A 21,359-nucleotide genomic window follows, 5' to 3' on the forward strand; every position below is an offset into this window, starting at 1 on the left:
ATTCATCCATGTTGCTGCAAATGACAACATTTCATTCTTTTTTATGGCTGAGTAGTATTCCATTGTGTATATATACCACTTCTTCTTTATCCATTCATCTGTTCATGGACACTTAGTTTGCTTCCATATCTTGGCAATTGTAGATAATGCTGCTGTTAACGTTGGAGTGCATGAATCTTTTTGAATTAGTGTTTTTGTTTTTTTTGGATAAAATACCCAAGAGTGGAATTACTGAGTGATATGGTAGTTCTATTTTTTTTTTTTGAGGAACCTCCATACTGTTTTCCATACTTGCTGTACCAATGTACATTCCTACCAACAGTGTACGAGGGTTCCCTTTTCTCCACATCCTTGCCAACATTTGTTATTTTTGGTCTTTTTGATGTAGCCATTCTGACAGGTGTGAGGTGATATCACATTGTGGTTTAGATTTGCACTTCTCTGATGATTAGTGAGGTTGAGCATCTTTTCATGTGCCTGTTGGCCATCTGTATGTCTTCTTTGGAGAAATGTCTATTCAGGTCTTCTGCCCATTTTTTAATTGGTTTTTTGTTTTTTTTTTTAACTTTAAGTTGTGTGAGCTGTTTATATATTTTGGATATTAACCTCTAGGGTCTCTTTTTTTTTAATTTTTTTATAAGGGCACTAATCCCATTAATGAGGGCTCCACCCTCATGACTTAATCACCTCCCAAAGGCCCCCACCTCCAAATATCATCATGTTGGGGGTTAGGTTTCAACATATGAATTTGGGGGGGTACAAACATTCAGTATATAGGAAGATAAATATTTATTTCCTCAATATTGTGTTAGTTAAGTTTTCAGAAGGCCAATTAAGAATATCACAAAAGTCAACCAAAATTATTTTAAGAATTATTGGAGACTCTTAATACTTTAAAATATTATATGCTATAAGGATTCATTATAAATTCTGTTGGGTGTGATGATGACACTGTTGGTAGGTTAAAAAAAAGAAAAAGTCCTTATCTTTAGAGATATCCTCAAAACACTTATACGTGAGATGATATGATGTCTATCTAGATTTATTTTTTTAATTTTTATTTATTTATTTTTATTGGAGTATAATTGCTCCAGAATATTGTGTTAGTTTCTGCTGTACAGTGAAGTGGATCAGCTATATGTATACCTATATCCCCTCCCTTTTGGACCTCCCTCCCACCTCCCCGCCCCTTCCTCCCCACAGATATCTAGATTTACTTTAAAATACTCCAGATAAATAAAAAATAGAGTGTGAGGAATACATGGACCAAGACTGGGAAAATGTTGATAATTGTTGAAAATAGGTGGTGTTTCATTATATCCACTTTTTTCCATTCTGTACCCATTTATTATCCCCACTCCTGTTTGTACGAAAATGTTCAAAATAAGTAAACAAATGAGAATTCCCTGGTGGTCCAGTGGTTAGGACTCTGCACTTTCACTGCTGGGGGCTGGGGTTCGATCCCTGGCCCAGGAACTAAAATGCAAGCTGTGTGGTGAGGCAAAAAAAAAAAAAAAAAGTAAACAAACAAGAAAAGCCCATAGCAACAACAAACAAACAAAAAGGTAACTAAAAAATTCAAATAGGGGAAAGAATGGCCAGCACAGTCCCCAGGAGAGGCTCTCTAGCCTGCCTCAGCCCCTGGCTCTCAGCATCCGCCGGACCAGCCCTGCTCAGCCCAGGCGTGATAAAGGCGATCCTCATTTTCAGCACCCATGGTGCTGGGCTGCACCCTGCAGACCTACAAGCCCTGTACTTGCCCATCCTTGAGAAAGAGCCGAGAGTCAGCGACAGAGACATCAGTAGGGGGATCTCACACGGTGCTGGAGTGACACCCCAACTGTGTGTGGCAGATGGGGGGCAGGACATGGCAGTAGTCTTCGTTCCCAGGGGAAGGGAGAGGTTACCAGTTACACGGGGAATTGACTTAGGGTTGGCTTACCAGTTACCGGGGAAACTAGCAGAGGGACATACCTCTCATTGCCCCTTTGATAAGCTGTCAAGGTGTAGATGTTCTGATCTAAGATAAGAACAATCACTAGCTGGTGCCCGCACAAGTATGTAGGAAGGTCAGTCATGTGAGTCGGGTGTAGGTGAAGCGGGCGCTGGTGGAGCAGGGAATGTACAGAGAGCGAAAGAACAGCCATCTTGGGTGGCCTAATCATACACATGGGAACTTTCCAAGTTCTACCAGCCCTACAGTAAAGATACGCAACAGCAAATCATCAGGGAGACTTTCCATTTGGTACCTAAGAGAGATGAAAATGTTTGTAATTTCCTAGAAGGAGGATTATTAATTGTAGGATCTAATGACAAACTGACTTATAGACATTATATAACATTATATTTTGTCTTCCATGTGGATTCTTCAGAGAGTGAACTTGGCATTTTAGATCTAATTCAAGTATTTTGGAAACTTTAGATAAGTGTTTTTGAAAATGTCTGTGAACTGGTTTTAATTTTCCATGTAGACAAGGAATAGAAATGGTGATGGGAGTAATGATATTAGAGACCAATATGAATGAGATTATTACATAAATTGATGCACAAAATAAGCTGAAGATCTCTGAGCCTAGCATAGCAGGAGCTCCAAGCTGTACTGTATGTATCAGATGTAAAAAAAAAAAAAAAAAGAATCTTCCTGTGATCCAAGAAATGTCAGCGGTGGTGATATAAGTATAAAAGTGCCAAACCTGCCTTCTTTCAGATAAAAAATTTAAAAGGTTACTCCCAGGTAAAATCCAGAGGGAAAAGTCATCTAAGTTTACCATTCACTTGTTCACCCAAAATAGGGGAGAGTCTTAGCTTTTGCTCTTGGATCGAAGCCAAGGTACTATATACAAGTTGTGCAAAATTAGTATGTGTAGTTCAATGTTGCTTTCCTTGCTCGGTGATTTTAAAGAAATTGAGTAGTTGCTGTATGATTTTTTTTTCCTTTTCTAAACTGCATTTCTATGCCCACCAAAGGCATGCTCTAGTATTGGCTACTGTAGTATTCAATATTTCAAAAAGTGTTTGAGACATTTCTTTAACTATCAACACCCAAAACGTTGGCGTTTGAATGGGTATCAAGTGCAGCATTCCTTAATTCTTTCTGCTATTTGTCACAATTGTTATTTAAAGAACCAAATATGTATTGCATGAAGACGTTGTACCCTTTTTCCCTTAGTTAAAATAAATGCCAAGGTACCTGGAAAAATAATTCAAGTGTACAATTCAGTAAGTCCATATCTCACTATGATCTGCATTCCATTAGGTATGACTATGAACATTTAATCAAAACTTTTCCGTTGTAATTTTATGTTCACATTGTATTTTAATACCTCCCAATATTTTTGAAAGAAATCTTTCAAACACACATATATGACCTGTCCACAGATTTCTCACGCTCTTTTTATTTTGAAAAATTTCAACTATACATGAAAATAGAAAGACTAGTACTGTGAAAGCCTCTATGCCCCCTACCCAGATTTAACAGCCATGTTTTTGATCTCTCTGCATATAGTTTTTTTTAACTGAACAATTTGCAATTCTTCGTGACACTTTTGCTCCTTCTATTTCTTCCCTTTCCTCCTGAGCTTTTAATTGTCCCTGCTCAGGACCCTTCACCAACTCTGCTTGCTGCTTGCCCCTTGAACCGGGCATTCTAAATGACTCAGCTCCATCCTTTGTCTTCAGTTAAGCACTGAAACATTTTGTCGCTTATTAAAGGAATATCAGGCATCAGTAAGAAGATGGAGAAAATCTGCTTTGTGTGGGAGAACTCAAGAGAATGTTCTGGCCTTTGGGTGTTGACTGAAAAACCATACCCCGAAGCTATTCAGAGGAAGGAATGTAGGTAAAAAGCAAAAATGGTTTTGCATGTTAGAGGCTTAGGGAAAAGATCTGATGGCAAATAAGGCAGAATATCATCTTTCTCAATTATAAAGTTGTGGGATGTCATCTATCCATGGTAAAGACCTGTCTCCCCCATCTCCACACATAAAGTGGACAATTGCAAACCCCACTAACAGTACACATGGTAACCCCAAATACACACAGTGCACCTTGATCTCAGGTCTTAGTGCTTCACAGGGTTAATCAAACTGTTTCGCTTGAAAGGACTGCATCTAATCCTTTAAGTATTAGGGAATGGATTGCTAATCCATAAACAAAAGAGAAAAGCAAGTCCCTGTGCTACCTGAATGATAGGTAAATCTTCCATTCAGGAGTTCATTGCTGTTAAGGAGACAACACCTGTGCTGAGAATTAAGCCTAAACTGAGGTAAAGTGGACCTTGAGATTAGGAGAGAAAAGGAACCAGTACACAGTGCTGATGTGTCAGGTAAAGAACAAGGAGGCAAGCTGAGTCCTTTAGTAAATTGTGTGTGTGTGTGTGTGTTTAAATGGAATAAGAAAATTGGATGTTTAAATCAACAAAATGCAGAAAATAAATTAGTATGTAAGATGGGCATTAATAAGCATATATTTTTACTATTGGGAAAAAAAGTTTTAAAAAAAGGAACTAGTTTAAAGCAAGATAGTTTCGTTTTGGGTTTTCTTTTATTTACCAAATATGGTAAAACTGTAGCAGCTACAGATTTAACAGAAGTAAAACAGATGATGTTATTAGGAAGTCACAAATGCACTGGTTTTAGACTTTGTTGGCTTTTAAAAATAAAACAGTTGCCCTTATTATTTTCCATTCCATATTACATATTAAATACTCTCAAATATCTAAAGGACCCCAATCAGAATTTTGTAATAATAAAATAATCTTGACGTGGCTTCTTTCTTATGAATTTACTAAAATACTTAAGGAGAGGAGAAAGAATAGTTAAAAAGACATATCCTGTGATTGTAATCTACTTTTAATCTAACTAGAGACTAAATTAATTACTAATTTTTATGCCTGCTTTATTATAAAATGGTAGCCCAGTTGTAAACAACTTACTCTGATTTTATGTCAAAAGACTAGCACAGGTGAAAACTGAGAGTCTAGAGTTTAGTTAATAGTAATGTATTATACCAATGTTGGTTTCTTATTTTGGCAGCTGCAATACAGTAACATAAAATGTTAACATTGGTGGAAACTGGCTGAGAGTAATATGGGAACTCTCTGTAAGTAAAAGAGTAAAAGGAGTCTTTGTGACTCTTCTGTAAATATAAAATTATTCTAAAAGAAAAAGGTTATTTTTTAAAAAGCCTAGCACGTGATGATATTTATAACAATGGGTGTAAGGATGTAAGGATAATGGCTTGCTCAATATTATCCAGATGATTACTGTAATCATGAAAATTGTACATAAAAAGCTTGTTAATTAATATTTTGGACTTTTCTAAGTAAAATCTACATTTAAAAATTCAGCTCAGACTATCAGTTCTAAACAAGTAACCTATAAAGCACAATCAGACTAAGAACAGTTCTCTAATTTGGGGGATATTAGAATACCGAGAAATAGTCTTTCTTGAGACCAAAATAAGTTGGATGAGGCCATTTGAACAAAAGAAAGTTATTGTCTGCCAGTTTCTCCTGCATTTCTGGTTAATTTGGAAGGAAAAATAAAGAACTGCAAGGAATCAGATGTCCATATATATCTTCTTTTTCCATTTTTTTCTGATATTCAGATATTTCTGAAATCAGGGCAGTTGGTAAGATCTAAAAACCCAGGAGACAGAGTTCTTTTAATAAGTAATTTTGTAGAGCTCATTAAAGATATCACATGCATTCTTATTAAATAAACTAACTAACTAACTAACCCAAAGAACCTGTGTCTGGTCCCACCACAGTTCTTGGCATTTAGTCTTACAGACCAGGCAGCTGGCAGACAGTAGCCCATGGACCCAATCTGGCCTGTTGTTGTTCTTTTTTTTAAAGCCCATGAATTAAGACTGGTTTTTACACTTTTGAATAATTGAAGAAAAAAAGACCAAAAGGAGAATATTTCATGACACATGAAATGAAATTCAACTTTTAGCATCTGTAAATAAAGTTTTTATTAGAACACACCAATATCTCTATGGCTGCTTTTCTGTTATAAAGGCAGAGCTGAGTAGTTGTGACAGAGACGATAAAATCTAGCATATATACTGGCCCTTTAGAAAAAAAGTTTGTCACTTCTATTATAGACAACTTCCGCCATATGCACACACCTCCCTCTTGGTTTTCAGAGCAGTGTTCTCATTTGACTTTCCAACTAACTGCCACTCTGGGATTTAAGCAGCCATACGACAGGCTTGGTCTGGTGAGGACAGGACAAGGAGCATGGCTAGCTAGGAGGGGCCTGGCAGACACTAATAGGAAGGTAAGATGTCAAGTACTGGAAGAGCTAATATATGGCTGAAGAGGTCGGGCAGGTCCTGGTGATCTGATAGAAGGGTCCCATTTTAGGAAGTCAGCCGAGGAATTAGGAGACAGGAATAGGAGACATGATATGAGTGGTCTAGGAAGAGCCTAGAAGGTCAGAGTTTGCAAGAGCTGCATGAACAAGCAGGGTGAAACCAAACCTACATTCTAATCTTGAGACAAAGTTCACTGCCCCATTTTACACTGCTATCTGGGGTTGGATGGCATTAGGTCCAGAACTACTAATGACATTCAGAAGAAAATCAGGGACGTGAGGGGAACCCTACCTTCTCATAGATTTAGCTCCTGTGATGGATGCTGAAGAAAAACCGTTTATCTCTCGACCACTAGACTTGCCTTGATACTGGTCTTCTTCCACTTACAATGGTATTACGTCCTGATGAACCCATCGTAAGCTGAACATATTGTAACTCAAAAACGCATTTAATACACCCAACTTACAGAACCTCATAGCTTAGCCTGGCCCACCTTAAACATGCTCAGACACTTACATTAGCCTACAGTTGGGCAAAATCATCTAACACAAAGCCTAGTTCATAATAAAGTGTTGGATATCTCATGTTATTTATTGAATACTGTACTGAAAGTGAGAAACAGAATTGTTTACCCTCGTGCTTGAGTGGCTGACTGGGAGCGGCGGCTCGCCGGCCGCTGCCCAGCATCACAAGAAAGTATCATACTGTTTATCACTTGCCCAGGAAAAGATCAAAATTCAAAATTTGAAAGACGGCTTCCACTGAATGCATATCACTTTCACACCATTGTGAAGTTGAAAAATAAGTCAAACCATCGTAAGTCAAACCATCGTAAGTTGGAGATCATCTGTATACAGTTCCACAAAGTATTGATTACAAGCTTTCTTTACTTTTATATCTTTACCTTGGGGCAGAAGCTTGTGCTTGTTTCATGACTAGGCCATATATCTAGTTCCATTATCAAAGTGAAAAGCTATCTTACCCATCTCCCAAGCAAGAAAATCTCCCTCATATGTCACTAGAAGTCCCCAGTGCCTACATTCATCCCAATTCCCATCTGACTTTACAGGAAGTATATACTGTAATGAACAATAGTTGGGTGATGAAAAGTGACAAAAAGAGGGAAGTCATTAAGTTGTGTTGATTCAATCATTTAATAGCCAGGAATAAAAATAGATAATTTTTTTGATTTGATAAATCAAGTATAGTAGAATAAGTATGTTTTAAAATGTAAAGATAAATACTAAAAAGAGCAGAAAGAAGGAAGAAGTGGTAATAATTTCATCAGTGCTGATAGTATGGGGTCAATTGGTCCTGTCTAAGGAATAGAGGATTAAGTGTATTACATAAATTTACATTTATAAAGAACCATTATGTTAGGAGTTTGGGATTAACATATTTACACTACCATATATAAAGTAGTTAACCAACAAGGACCTACTGTATAGAAGAGGGAACTATACTCAGTATTTTCTAATAACCTATAAGGGAAAAGAATCTGAAAAAGAATATATCCATATCTATATCTATATATATCTGAATCACTTTGCTGTGCACCTGAAACTAACATAACATTGTAAATCAGCTATACTTCAATAAAAAAATAATTTTTTTAAAAAAGTAACTGCTGGGGTAAAAATGCAAATATGTATTTCCTTATAACCCACACCCATACCCACAGAAGAAAATACAGTCTGAATATTGAAAGATTTAAACAGTAACAAAACAAAACACCACAAACAAACAAAAAACAACCAATCCAGAAAACGTTTTACAAAATGTGATGCACAGTTAAGACCAAACGTATATGTATATGAGCTTAATTAACTCTGACAGGCACTGTTGCCTACCCAACAGCCATTGCCCTGCCTTTTCCCCGTTTTTTTGTACCCTGCTTTTGTTTGGAGCATGCACCCAGCCCTATGGGATGAGTCACTATTGGCTAAGCTGGGCATGGGTATTCTGTCCTTTTGTCAGCATCCCTTACATCTAAGAGTAGCCAGGAGTTGACTGAAGGAAAATGTACAACCTAAAAGTTTCAAGTTATGTTTTAATCGGGGACCTTACTGTAGACTATATAGCCCAGGAGACAGCCTCTCAGATAGCTCTGAGAAACTGTTCCAAAGAGGGAAGGGAGGAACCAGGGTATACAGGACTTTTTGTTGGGAAACAACCCCCCCCCCACCACAGCCCTGCCCAGAAAAAAAAAAAACCCATGTCATCAGACATCAAAAGATTACTGCTGGGATTCCCTGGTGGCGCAGTGGTTGAGAATCTGCCTGCTAATGCAGGGGACACGGGTTCGAGCCCTGGTCTGGGAAGATCCCACATGCCACGGAGCAACTAGGCCCGTGAGCCACAACTACTGAGCCTGCGCGTCTGGAGCCTGTGCTCCGCAACAAGAGAGGCCACGATAGTGAGAGGCCCGTGCACTGCGATGAAGAGTGGCCCCCGCTTGCCGCAACTAGAGAAAGCCCTAGCACAGAAACGAAGACCCAACATAGTAATCAATCAATCAATAAATAAATCTTTAAAAAAAAAAAAATTACTGCTAATCACAAAAAAACAGATCTCAAGTTAATGATTTTAGTGCTTGTCTGTGTATGGGAAGATGCAAGAGTCTGGACTCATTGAAATTATTCCTTAGATGTGTATCTTAACTATCTAGGGCCAGTATCCTGTTTTTCTCCATCCTGAATTCTCCTCAGGGTGCACCATTGGGGTGACTGCAGTGGCTGATGGCTTGATTACAGGCAACATTCGTTGTTTACTGGAATGGCAGGCAATTTTTCTTTTTTTTATACACTGGTATATGACCCGTTTTTATGACCAGTGAGACTTGAGGGGACATCTACTGCAGGGCACCGGGAAATATAGTTTTTTCCCCTGATAAGAGTAGCCCCAGGAGGATAAAACCTTTTATCCTGACTACCCTTTGTTTTCTGCCTTTGAATGTGCCTATGATGTTAGGAGCTGTGGGAGCCATCTTGTGTTCATGAATCAACAAGAATAAGGGCTGGCAGAGCAGAGGGAAGGAGCCTGAGATCTGATGACTTTGCTGAATGAAGGCCAGCTACCGAGTGGCAGAGTGACTCATATCTTTCCTTGCAACTTTCATTTCTGTCTTCAGGCCTATAGTACAAGGAGGTCATGATTAATCTTGCTTAACAAAATATTCCCCTCCAAAGCTTTTAACCATTTGCCTTTGCAGACGTTTAGGTATTTCACTTACAGCAGAGAAGAGTTGACTTTGTACTAAAAATCTTCCTAGCAGAGAATCTTCCCAGCTTCGGATTACATAAGTGACCTTTAGCTTGTGGCATAGAATTCCAGAACACTGGAAATGGCAATGCAATAATGGAAAATGATTCAGAAGGAGCTTCTTGAGGTCACACACTTGGGTTACATAAACTGCTTCAAACAGCCTTTAATTCTTTATTCTTATACATGCTTAAGCTCCTATTAGTTATTGGGTATTACTACTGCTTGGTATCTTTTACTGATTTCAACAATGACCTCTTTTTAGCTAAATCCATTATTCTTCTCCGGTTCTTCGTTTTCTTGACCTCTCTATTGCATTTTTAGAAAACAATTACTGCTACCCTCAAATGCTCTCTTCCTTGACTTCTGTTCGATTTGCTAGCAGTTTCTTCTCTTTTTATTGCCTTTGATTCCTCATGCCACCCCTTCACGGTATATTCCCTTTCCCCGGTCCTTTGCTCCCTACGCTCTTTATTCTTTCACTCAAGGTCACATCATCTTCCCTACAGCCATTACCTCTGTGCTAACAAAGGCCTGTGCTACTTTCTCACTTAAATTGTAGTCCCCCACTGCTTCTTGCTATTTACTCTTGGATATTGCACTGGTACTGCAATTTGAACGTATATCCTTTCTCAAACTGGCTCCTTTTTCCATTTTCCTGCCTGTGGTCATGGCACGGTCATTTTCTTAGTAACTGCTGTTGTTTGGTAGAAACGAAAGAAATTTAAGTTGGCTCAAACAGCAGAAATTTATTTTCTTACAGCTCTGGAGGCTAGGAGTCCAAGATTAAGGCATTGACAAGTTTAGACCTCTCTCCTTGCCTTGTCGATGGCTGCCTTCTTGCTGTGTCTTCATATGATCTTTTCTCTATCCACACACATCCCTCATGTCTCTCCCTCTCTTTTTTTTTTTTCTTTTTTTTGTCTCTCCCTCTTTTTATAAGGACACCAGTCATATTGGATTAGCGCTCACCCTAATGACCTCATTTAACCTTAATTACATCTTTAGAGGCTTTATCTCCTGATGCAGTCACACTCTGAGGTGTGCTGGGAGTTCGGGGGGGGGGTGCATAATTTCATCCATTATAGTCACCCAGGCCATAAAACTTTGTTCTCCTCTTTACTTATCTCCATTATCTTCTATCCAGACATTTAGTCTTCTAGACTTTTCCTATTGTGTCTAAATCTGTTTCTTTACCACCATTCCCAGTGCCATTCTCAGACCTTAATCGATTCTAAATTTCCTTGCCTAGTCTTTATAAGGCCCTCTATAATGACTCACCTAATCTTTTCTTTTGGTATTTTTGTCAAAGCCATTCATGTTTGTAAGAAATATAAATGCTAATAATCAAAAGGAACAGTCCTCTGCCCTAATCCCAGGCCCATCGCCCAGATGTAGCCTCCATGTAGAGCTAAATACTGTGCCAGGAGTACATTTTTTCCTTAAGATCCGCTGTTCTTAGAGACTAGAAGCAAGATAGTTTGTGACACATATGCGTTCCAAAAACTAGAATAGATTTTTACTGAATAGTGGTATAACTGATGGTATATGTTTCTTAAAGGTCCAAATGTAATTTTAAAAATGGAAAAGGAAAAAAAAAGACCCACTGTTAACAATCCCTGGGCCATCCGAAATAAACTGCTCTTAACAACCATACAAATACTTCCTCTTTTCTGTCACTCCACCAATTGCTCAAAAATCTTGCCACATTTAGTTCATTTCATATTTGGACATTTTCTAATTATTTTTAGAGCTTCTAATTATTATTTTCTTCCTTATTGAAAGGTATATTAGTTTCCTAGGGCTGCCATAACAAATTACCACAAACTAGATGGCTTAAAACAATATACATTTATTCTCTCATAGTTCTGGAAGCCTGAAGTCAAGGTGTTGGGAAGGGGATGCTCTCTCGGGGCTCTAGGGAAGAAGCCTTTCTTGCTTCTTTCTAGCTTCTGTGGAACCAGCAATCTTTGACATTCCTTGACTTGTAGTTTCATTATTCAGTTTCTGCCTCCATCTTCACATGGCCTTCTTCCTTGTGATTCTGTGTATGTCTCCTCTTCTTCTTGTAAGGACACCAGTCATTGAATTTAGGGACCACCCTAAATCCAGGATGTTTTCATCTTGAGATCCTTAACTAATTACATCTGCAAAATCCCTATGTTCAAATAAGGTCACATTTTCTTTTTTTAAGGGTGTTGTTTTTCACTTTGTTTCACGAAAAGAAATATTTACCAGGTTACCAAGAAAATGCATAAGGCAACAATAAGTACCAGAAAAAAAAAGACAGAATGTGCATTTGAGTTCAGCTAAATCATAGTATCTAGCATGTTGACTGGTACAACTTCCAGATTTGCAATGTGTTCTTTTTTTTTTTTTTTTAAAGAGGGCTTGAGTTTTAGCTCAGTTTTTTGTTTTTTATTTTTTTTTTAATTAATTTATTAATTTATTTATTTTTGGCTGTGCTGGGTCTTCGTTTCTGTGCGAGGGCTTTCTCTAGTTGCGGTGAGCGGAGGCCACTCTTCATCGCAGCACGCGGGCCTCTCACTGTCGCGGCCTCTCTTGTTGCAGAGCACAAGCTCCAGACGTGCAGGCTCAGTAGTTGTGGCTCACGGGCCCAGCTGCTCCGCGGCATGTGGGATCTTCCCAGACCAGGGCTCGAACCCGTGTCCCCTGCACTAGCAGGCAGATTCTCAACCACTGCGCCACCAGGGAAGCCCGCAATGTATTCTTGATTGAGGATCCAGATTCCAGTCTTCTTTTTCTCCATTAACTCTCAGTTTTTAGGGTTAGATCTGTATTCCCTTACAGATTTTCTTCTCTTTCCACAAAAGGACAAAAATTCAGGTCAAAAACAGTAGTCACATCCCGGGCTTGAGAAAATAATTGGTAGTTAAATAATGAAAGCGGTTATTCCTCCCCTACACATTCCCAAAAGAGAACATGAGGGCTGGATAATTATACATTGGCTTTTTGACCATCAACCCCCAACAGGATTTTTCCATTCTACCATTAAAGTGTTGATTTCTCAACACTGTCCTGTCATGTTGTTGGACTGCTCTGGTTAGAAAGCTCTGGATGTTAGGAGGTTCTTCCCAACATTAAGAAAGAATCTGGAGTGAATGTTCTTGTCTTCTGCTGAACTTAAAGCTTCTGTTTGGAGTAACATAAACCAAGACTAGTTTCCCTTTCATGCAACAGCCCTTTATGTGTTTGAAGATGGCTACTGTGCTGCCGCTGAGCCATCCTTCCATCAACTAAGAAATGCCCCAGTTCTTTCAATCATTCTTTGAATAACTTGATTTCTTGTACTTTACCCAGCTTATCTGTGCCTTCTAGACAGTGCAATTCTTCAATATGCCTAAGTGTGTACCTAAAACTAAACACAATACCCCAAAGGTGACATCCTGTCCTGCCCAGAGAGATGTGGTTACTTCCCATCAGCCATGCAGTGTTTCTTTTAATGCAAACTAAGTTTGGGGACTATTTTAAAGTATCTGCATCCACTGTTGTACCAAGCTTGTGATGAACTAAAGTCTTTATCTTTTATTTTAAGACTTAATACCATTCTGAGTCTTTAATTGCACTTATGCAATTGATTTAAAAAAAAAACTAAATATGAGATTTTACATTTATTCCTATTAAATATATCTTGAAGCTTCCAGCCCATGGAGGCCATGTTGATACTCTCATGAGCTCTGAGGGCCAGAAGGTCACATTTTGAGGTTCCATGTGGACATGAAGTTTCAGGGGACACTATTCAACCCACTATAAGGGAAAAATATGACTTGCTCCGTATATCATTAATGTTTTTCCCACCCTAACTACTTTGAAAAAAGAGGGAATTATGGTCTAAAATGAACCCAGGAGCTCAAACAATGTCATCACTGCCTTGTTTCTTTCTCTCCAACACTATGGCTTTGTTTTCCTCTATGCTGGCTTCATTCTCAAGCAAGCTTACCTCATGTGCCAGCAAAGATAGGTTCTAGCATCTCTCTAGGCTCATCCTCTTCATAGATGATGATCCAAGAAAAAATACAAATGACTTTCCCGATAGTTCCAGCAAAATACCTAAGGAAGTCTCAGATAGACCTTGTTTGGCTCATCTCTGAACCAATCACTGTGGTCAGGGGAATGAACAAAGCTTACTCGGCCTAACCTGGGTCACATGCCCACCCCTAGTATGAGAGGTGGAATGACCCTACCTAAACCACAGGGAATAAGAATGGGGAAGGATGGTGCCCTAAGAGATCCTTGGTAGATGAAAATCACATTATTCCTTGCAAAGCTGAAAATAGCTTTATCAATAGCTTGATTGATAGTTTAACTGTACATGAAAAAGTTCAAAAGTACAGAAAAATTGAAAGCATTTTATGTGAACACCCATATGTCTATCACCTAGATTCTACAATTGTTATATTTACATTATCAAATATCTATCCATCATTCATCCCTCTATTCATCTATTGATCCATCTTATTAGGCATTTCAAAATCAGTTTCAGACATTACTACACTTTACTCCCAAACACTTTGGCATGCATATCATTACCTAGAGTTCAATATTTGTTTATAATTTTTTAATTTGAGTTAAAATTTGTATACAACAAAAGGCAAAAATTTTAAGGGTACCATTCAATGAGTTTTGACACTGCAACCCAAATCCATATCAAGATACAGAACATGATGTTCCTTCATGTCCCTTTCCAGTAAACCCCTGTACCTACCCCTCACAGAGACAACCATTATTCTGGGGTTTTTTTTCAATCATAGGTTAATTATGCCTGTTTTAGGACTTCATGTAGATGGATTCATACAGTATTCATTCTTTGTAAGAATTATTTTATTCCACATAATGTTTTTGATGTTCATCTACATCGTAGTCTGTATCTATTCCACTGTATGAATGAATATACCACAGTTTATCCATTCCCCTATTGATAGACGCATGGGGGCTGTTTCCAATTTTCGGCTATTATAAATAAAGCTGTTATACACAATCTTGTACACATGTTTTTGTGGGCATAGTTTTCAACTTTCTTGGACAGACACTTAGGAGTGGAATTGTTGAGTCATAGAATAGCTGTAGGTTTCATTTTATAAGGACCTGCCAGATCTTTATGCAAAGGAGTCGTACTGTTTTATAGTCTACCAACAATATATGAGAGTTCTAGTTGCTCCACAATCCTTGCCAACATTTGTTGTTGTCAGTCTTTTCAATTTCAGCCATATTGATGAATATGTTTTGATGTTTCATTTTGATTTTAGTATTCATTCCCTAATGTCTAATGATTTTGAGCACTTTTTCATGTGCAATTCATGTATTTTCTTTTAGGTAGTGTCTAAGCAGATCTTTGTTCATTTAAAAACTTGGATTATCTTTTTATGAATTGTAGGGGTTCTTTTATATTCTGGATTCTACACCTTTGTCAAATATGTGTTTTGGAAATTTTTTTCCCCAATCTGTGGCTTGACTATTCATTTTCATTTTTTCTTTTATTTATTTATTTATTTATTTATTTTTGGCTGCGTTGTGTCTTCGTTGCTGCGCACGGGCTTTCTCTAGTTGCAGTGGATGGGGGCTTCTCTTCATTGTGGTGTGCGGGCTGCTCATTGCGGTGGCTTCTCTTGTTGTGGAACATGGGCTCTAGGCACATGGGCTTCAGTAGTTGTGGCACGTGGGTTCAGTAGTTGTGGCGCGCGGGCTTAGTTGCTCTGCGGCATGTGGGATCTTCCTGGACCAGGGCTCGAACCCATGTCCCCTGGATTGGCAGGCAGATTCTTAACCACTGCGCCACCAGGGAAGTCCTCTTCATTTTCTTAACAGCATCTTTTTGATGAGCAGAAGTTTGAAAATTTGATGAATTTATCAATTCTTTCTTTTATGGTTTTTGCTGTCAGCATCCTTCCTACTCCCAAGTCATGAAGATATTCTCCTGTGTTTTCTTCTACGTTTTTATTTTAGTTATTACATTTAGGTCAAGAATTCATCTCAATTTTTGTGTGTGGTTTGATGGGGGTGGTCAAGAATCTTTTTCCTCCCATATGAATATCCAGTCATTTTAGCAACGTTTAAAAAAAGATTCTGTTGTTTTTCTGATGTCTGATAATTGCATATAGCCTGTTGCCAGTCTGATTTTTTTTTTTCCTTTGAAGCTGACCTATTTTCTCTCATCTCTGAGTGCTTTCTGGATCTTCTCTTTTCCTTAGTACATCTAATATTATCTTGCTTATCTTTCAGTATACCCTTTGAATCTGAAGATTCATGGCTATCTTAGCTTTGGTATATTTTCTTCAATGATTTCTATAACATCTTCTATTGTTGCACTTTCTTTGAGCTTTCTTTCTGGAATTCCTATTGGTTAGATCTTGGACCTGGATTGGACCTCTAGGTCTTTTATATTTTCGCTTTATTTTTGGTCTTTTTCTGTTTTCTAATGCCATATTACCACCTTTCTAGAAAAAATTTCAGTTTGGCAAGCATATTTTTAATTTCCAAGTGGCCGTTCTTGACTTTCTTGTTTTCCAAGTGTCTCTTATTTATAGCACCCTGTTTTTTACATTAGGTGTTCATTGTCTTATAGAATACCTCTGAGAATATTAATTAGAGGTTTGAAAAAATCTTTTTCTGTTACCCAAGTTGGTTCTTGTGAGGTCAGCTTTTATTTTTGCTTCTTCTGTTTTTTGGGGTTTTTTTCTTTTCTGTTTTATGTAGCTGATTTCCCTTGTGTGTCCAGTGATGTGAGGGTGCTTTTTTTAACATTTGAAAAAGAGGAAATAGGCTGATTTTTTTCTAGATTTGTTTCTTCAACTGTTACGTATCAGGCTGTTTTCTGCTAGTTAATTTCCCGGAAAAACAGAAGAGGTTGACAGAAAATTCTGTGTTCATGAGCAGAGCTTGCTAAACAGGGAGGCTTCTAGTTACAAGGAAAGGCTAGGGAGCCAGAGAGAGGAGGGCTTACCTGGACGGCTACCACTCACCTTAGCATTAGTTCATCAGTATTTAATTAAAGTTATTGTCTGCTTATTGTCCTGTTCCCATTACTCTTAGCTTTTATGGCTTTATTCATTTAAAGAATTCTTTACTGCTCTTTTAAATTGTGTATTGTAAGGGAGGGGAGACAAAAGTTTTTGCTTAGGCTGCTGTTTTGAACCAAATCTTCTATCTTTTAAAAATTATTTCCTGCTCTTTCTAAATGGGCATCTTCCACTATATTTAGGTTGTTATGTTTACTGTCTCATGGATATACCAGACTAGTAGCTACCTTCTTGCCCTCAGTTATTGTGTTTCTTTTCCAGATATTTCCTTCTTCTCTTCACCCTCTTCTTCCACCTAAGCCTAATGAAATTTTTCCCAACTTTTGAAGCTAACTTGAGCACACTTCCTCCATGAATCCCATCTGTTTAATCCAGCTTTCATTGACATCCCTTTCATCTTACTACTATCCAACTCAGTACCTGTCATTCACAATTCAGCTCTTTTTTAAAAAAATATTTATTTATTTATTTGGCCACGCCAGGTCTTAGTTGCGGCACGCAGGATCTTCATTGTGGCATGTGGGATCTAGTTCCCTGGCCAGGGATCGAACCCGGGCCCCCTGCATTGGGAGCGTGGAGTCTTAACCACTGGACCACCAGGGAAGTCCCCACAATTCAGCTCTTAATTATACAGGCTAGTATTGCTCATTCTTGTTTCAGATGTTTATTATTATGTTGGTAACTATTAAAAACTCTTTGGGAACAGGTATTTATTTTTTCTCTGTCCTTCAAAACACGTAGCATAGTATGCATGTGTAGTAGATATTCAGTAAGTATTTGTAATAACTTCCCTACTATTTGCAAGAAAGGAGGCAGACGACAGCTTTCTTTTTTCTTTCTTTCTGGAAACAGTAGGAGACCTGTCTTTGAATTGGAAGCTGAACTGGGGACACTCCATTCCGGGCAGAAGAAATGCTTATTCTTATCCACTAAGGAAAAAAACAAGTTACATAGCATAAATGTTTGCTGAAAGCAGTGGAGATAGAATGATCCACCAGAGTTGAATCAACAGAGGCAAGAGTGGTTTGGAAAAAAAACAAAGTAACAAAATGTGATTTAAAAATACATTTTACAGTCTAGAATTACACAACATTTCTAACAGTGGGTTCTCACAACATTGCTAACAGTGTCATTTTCAATTAAAAAGGAAAGAGGTCTAGTGGTGGAACAAGAGCGAGAGGATTAGTTATAAGTGCTGTTCACCAAATATATCAGCTTCACCAACCTTCTGGGCACATGGTAGGTTTGTACCGCCTTGATCCCATGAAGTTAGGGGTAGCCGTGCAACTTGCTTTGGCCAAAGAAATGAGAGTGGGAGTGATGTCGCTTCCAGGTGGAAGCTTTACAAGCCAGTGAGGGATTTGCCATATTCCTGTTTTCTGCTTCAGTGGTCACGGAAGCATGTGATGTTCCATAATTCTGAATTCTTAAAAGTCCATAGTGAACAGTCTCTCTGAAGACCTGTGATGGAAACATAGTGTGACGGATAAACCTTTGTTGTTTAAAGCCACCGAGTATAAATTATTGCTGTCCAGGGTCAAGCAAACTACAGCCTGCAGGCCAGCTGTTTTGGTAAAATTTTATTGGAACACAGTGATGCACATTTGTTTATGTATTGTCTATGGCTGCTTTCATGTTACAGCTGAGTTGAATAGTTGCAACAGAGACTGTGTGGCCTTCAAGTCAAAAATATTTACTATTACTCTTTAAGAAAAAGTTTGCTGACCTCTGACCTAGGCTGTCTTGCCTGTGATAGAACTAGAGGTCTTTGATACGTGCCCTCATGCGGCCACTATCTGTTTTGTGCACAACGCAAATGATGTTTATAATAGCCAGCCTCCAAGATAGCCTGGATGATCCCCATCTCTTGGTGTTCACACCCTCGTGCATTTCCTTCTCACACTGAATAAGGGCTGACTTGTATGACCAATGTGGAAGTGATGCAGTGTAGCTTCCAAGCCTATGTCATGAAAGACACTGTCGCCTCCATCTCCCCCTCTCTGAGATCACTCTGGAGGAGGCCAGCTACCACCATGTTCTGAGGACACTCAAGAAGCCCTATGGAGAAGCCCATGTGGTAAGAAACTGTGGTCTCCTACCAAGTCATGTGAGTCGAGCCTTCAGATGTCTGCAGCCTTGGCCAACATCTTGACTGCAACCTCATGAGTGACTCTGAGCCCAGATCACCCAGTTAAGCTACTCCTGAATCCTGATCCATGGAAATTATGAGATAGTAAATGTGTTGTTTTAAACCACTAAGTTTTGGCATAATTGGTTATGAAGAAATAATTAATGCAAGGTTCAAATGAAAAAGTGTACTGGTACTCTATATGCTTATATATATATTTGTACATAGAACTTTATACACACACATTATTTTATTTTATTACTAGACAAAGAATTTATGTACTTTAATAATTAGAGTATACTTGTGTGAATATAGATAGGTGGAATTATCCTGTGAAGGAAATTATTATACATATATGTTATCTTCCCCATTTGCTTTTCAACGCCTTAATCTTTGTGGAATAAAGGGTGAAATGTGTTCTGGGAAGGAAGGGAAAAAATTCCCCAAATATTTAAATTTTCCTTGATAATGTTAACTGCTCAATTTGCTTTAAGTTCTTTGTAAAAGAATTGGGTAGAATGAATGGAGCAAACTTTTTTTTTTATTGGAGTGAAATTGCTTTACAATGTTGTGTTAGTTTCTGCTGTACAATGAAGTGAATCAGCTATATGTATACCTATATCCCCTCCCTCTTGGACCTCCCTCCCACCCCACCCCTGCATCCCACCCATCTAAGTCGTCACACAGCACCAGGCTGAGCTCCCTGTGCTATACAGCAGGTTCCCACTAGCTATTTTACCCATGATAGTGTATTTATGTCAAACCTAATCTCCCAGTTCGTCCCACCCTCCCCTTCCCTCCGTGTCCACATGTCCGTTCTCTACATCTGCGTCTCTATTCCTGCCCTACAAATAGGTTCATCTGTACCATTTTTCTAGATTCCACATATATGCGTTAATATACGATCTTTGTTCTTCTCTTTCTGGCTTACTTTACTCTGTATGGCAGACTCTAGGTCCATCCACATCTCTACAAATGACCCAGTTTCGTTCCTTTTTATGGCTGAGTAATATTCCATTGTATATATGTACCACATCTTCTTTGTCCATTCATCTATCGTTGGACATTTAGGTTGTTTCCGTGTCCTGGCTATTGTAAATAGTCCTGCAATGAACATTGGGGTACATGTGTCCTTTTGAATTATGGTTTTCTCAGGGCAGGGTATATGCCCAGTAGTGGGATTGGAGCAAACTCTTTATAATACTTTATTTCTAATGGTGATCATGTATTTCTAACAAAAGTGTTAGAAGCCAGATTTTTCCAATTGACTGCTATAACCTTCCTATATACATTAAATGGAATAGTTAGTAATAGCATTTGGAATTTGGGGAGTGACAGGGAATCAAGAAAGATCTTTGAAGTGAAGTTAATAGTGAAGAAGCAAAAGTCAGTGGGAGCCAGGGTTCAAGGAAAATGAAATTAAAATGTTTCTGATCGCATTTACTTTTTCTTTTACAAATTGAGACTAACAGACAAAGATAATGGGTAAAAAATTCCTTCTCAAATAGTATCAGCAGATTCTTCTGGACAGCAGTCTGTACATCTTTAACCCAAAGTATAAACAGGAGGACATGAAGTAATATTTTTGGATAATACCTGTAGGCATAAAGCATGAGAAGTAGAAAGGAAAAAAGGAAAGTTAGGAGAGAGAAAGAAAGGAAGTGGGGAAAGAAGAAGAGGTTAAAAAATAAAGAAAAAACATAGTGTGGTGTAAGTACTCCCCAGCTTATTCCTCTGGTTCTTAACTGTGTTTCAAACTTAGGATAATGCTGGTTACCTGGCCAAATCTTATTTTCCAAGCCTGTAACTTGCTTTAGGCCTTCAGTAAATATTCAACTATCAGGCTGCAAATAAGTACTGACCTCCACAGTTCGGGCCTACATGAAATTAGGGTAAGCCTAGAGGAGAAATTAACTATCTCCTTATGCTCCCCCCACACCCCAGAAAAGGCCCAGAAAACAAATATAATTTCTCCCTTTATATCATTTTTGTTTAGTAACCATGTGACTGCTGTGGATGGGAGGGCTGTATGTACCAGAGTGTGTGCTGTGAATAAACCCTCTTGGACTGTGGAATTTTATTGCCCCATATTATCAGTTACCTTAGATGGTACACCTGTAAGGTTGAAATCTGGAGACCAGGCTCTGGTGCTGCTGCTTTTAGGATCAAACTGGAGAGTTTCAGAACTAGTTCTCTAGGCCTGGATTGACTTAAGCATAAACTTGTTCTGTATAGATGTTTATCATGCTTATTAAACTGTAAATCATACATATGACCAAAATCAAGGCCCATGTCTGATAAACTTAACAGCATTAATGAAGAGAGACAAAATATTTGAGAATTCCTGAAACAGCTAGTATGCTTACTGGCCGTAATTATAGTTATAGAGAAAATTGAGCTAGAAGTGTTTTCTTCCTCCAGGGAACATTGCTGCTATTCCTTGGCTCATGTCACTGAGACCTGACATAGACCCACAGCACACAGTGTCTTAGGATTTGTTCAGCTTGTGACCAGGTGTCTCCAATTCTATTTCATAGTAGCTGAAACTGAAAACTTCATTTTTTCCCTCAACATCTGCTCCATCCTGCTTTTTCACGATTATTATAGCAGTG

At 38.4% G+C, this 21,359-nt stretch overlaps 1 non-coding gene and 1 pseudogene across 1 annotated transcript; one reads left to right on the top strand and one right to left on the bottom strand.

Moving 5' to 3' along the window:
* Positions 1 to 1,715: 1,715 nt before the first annotated feature.
* On the top strand, positions 1,716 to 2,711 carry LOC103016692 (AP-3 complex subunit sigma-1-like; annotated as a pseudogene).
* A 14,438-nt stretch (positions 2,712 to 17,149) lies between these two features.
* Positions 17,150 to 17,222, bottom strand: TRNAW-CCA (transfer RNA tryptophan (anticodon CCA)). Its single transcript has one exon. It is a non-coding gene; the product is annotated as a tRNA-Trp (tRNA).
* Positions 17,223 to 21,359: the final 4,137 nt, after the last annotated feature.

This window comes from Balaenoptera acutorostrata, chromosome 10, assembly GCF_949987535.1.
Source record: "Balaenoptera acutorostrata chromosome 10, mBalAcu1.1, whole genome shotgun sequence".
Lineage (NCBI taxonomy): Eukaryota > Metazoa > Chordata > Mammalia > Artiodactyla > Balaenopteridae > Balaenoptera > Balaenoptera acutorostrata.